The sequence below is a fragment of the Theobroma umbraticum genome, unplaced genomic scaffold (genome assembly GCF_002168275.2).
Source record: "Theobroma umbraticum cultivar Fairchild unplaced genomic scaffold, ASM216827v3 scaffold_182.0, whole genome shotgun sequence".
NCBI classification, from domain to species: domain Eukaryota; kingdom Viridiplantae; phylum Streptophyta; class Magnoliopsida; order Malvales; family Malvaceae; genus Theobroma; species Theobroma umbraticum.
Genome location: NW_018397291.1, coordinates 98,162 through 99,808, shown reverse-complemented (window position 1 = coordinate 99,808; position 1,647 = coordinate 98,162).

Here is a 1,647-nt window from a genome sequence, read left to right as displayed (position 1 = left end):
TTTCTTCTCCTCCCCCACTTAGGTTAGTCATATAACCTACTATTTTAACTAATCCCACTGATAAATAAAATATTAATAATTTAATATTATTTTATTTAAAAATATTATTTTTACTCGTTACTATTCTCTAACACTTAAATTTATCAAATGACCCTTTTTCTCATTAATAGAGTCTTATCAACTTCTAAATGAAGGTACGGGGTGTTACAATCAAAGGACAAGCACTTGCAGATTTTCTTACAGACCATCCAATTCTAGATGATTGGGAATTCTCTGATCTCCTTGATGAAAATGTTCTCTGCATTGAAATCCCTAAGCCTTGGAAGCTATACTTTGAAGGATCAGCTCGACAAGATGGGGCAAGTGCAGTGTAACGACCTCTTGCCTCGATCGCTACCGGTGTTTGAGACTTACGAGTGAACTCGTCAAATTCTAAACAAGCCTTAATTAAATCTCCAAATCAACATAAAACATTAGCACTACAAGTCATTCAAACCAAATATTCACAATATTTACAACATAACCATTTGATACAAACATATAGGTTTGATAACTCCATACAACTCGTCATAGTATATAGACATTATTACATAACCTTAAACTCTAACCATTACATTTTTCAGTAACTATTGATTCTTACAAACAAGGTTATTGAATACACAAACCGATCTCTAGGCAGTGGAGTGACCCGGAGTAGAAGTCTAGAGATGCCGTTACCTAGGGTGTAACCAACCTTACGATACTGAACAAAATCGTAAAACTGGTTACTTATCTACAAAAGAAAATAAAGTGGGGTAAGTCTCACAGATTCAGTGATCATCAACCCCGTGAGTAGGGTGTAGATTGGAAACAAGCTAAAGGCAGAAGATTTGAAAACTTTAAAAATACAAGAGTATATATAAATAATTTACTCAAAAGGGAAATTTGTGCCTTATATACAAATAAGTGAATTTATGCTAAATAATCATTTAATATAGGGTTTAAAGTAATTAAATGTTATCATCCATGATATCGTAAAAATCCAACATTTCATAGAGTTTACACGTAAATTTCATAATTCACCCCATACACAGGGAATTAAATCGAATTTCATCATATAAGTAAGGGAGCAACAAAAAAACTATTATTTTTCACCATGAGAAAATTACTTATGCGAATAAAACCCAAAGTGATATCACTCTCAAGTAGGTATAAAAATACAAGCACGTGGACCCACTTCCACATAATAACATCTGGGAGCTCCGCTCCACCAGATCCTAACATGCCATGGCAGTCTCAACAATGTTGACCGACATTAGAGAAATTAGGCGGTCACAACCGCGTATAACAACTTGTGGCCGAGTCACGTAAAATCATAGACCCTTGCTCCAGCAATGTCTAACAGCCCGTCAAGGACCCAAAGTTTCTTTAGCTAGACCTCACTTGTGCACAAGGGCCACACTTAATCGGAGTGACAACCGACCTACTCTCGAATCTCTCGATTTAATAAAACCATTTAAAAGTCAAATAGAATTTTTAAAAGATTGTTTCAAACCATTTTCAAAATACCGATCATGGTAATACACTAAAACCTCTTTTTGTATCACCTTGCAATGTAAAACCTTTTTGCATAAGGTTAGATATTTAATCAGCATGGTAAGTATGAAA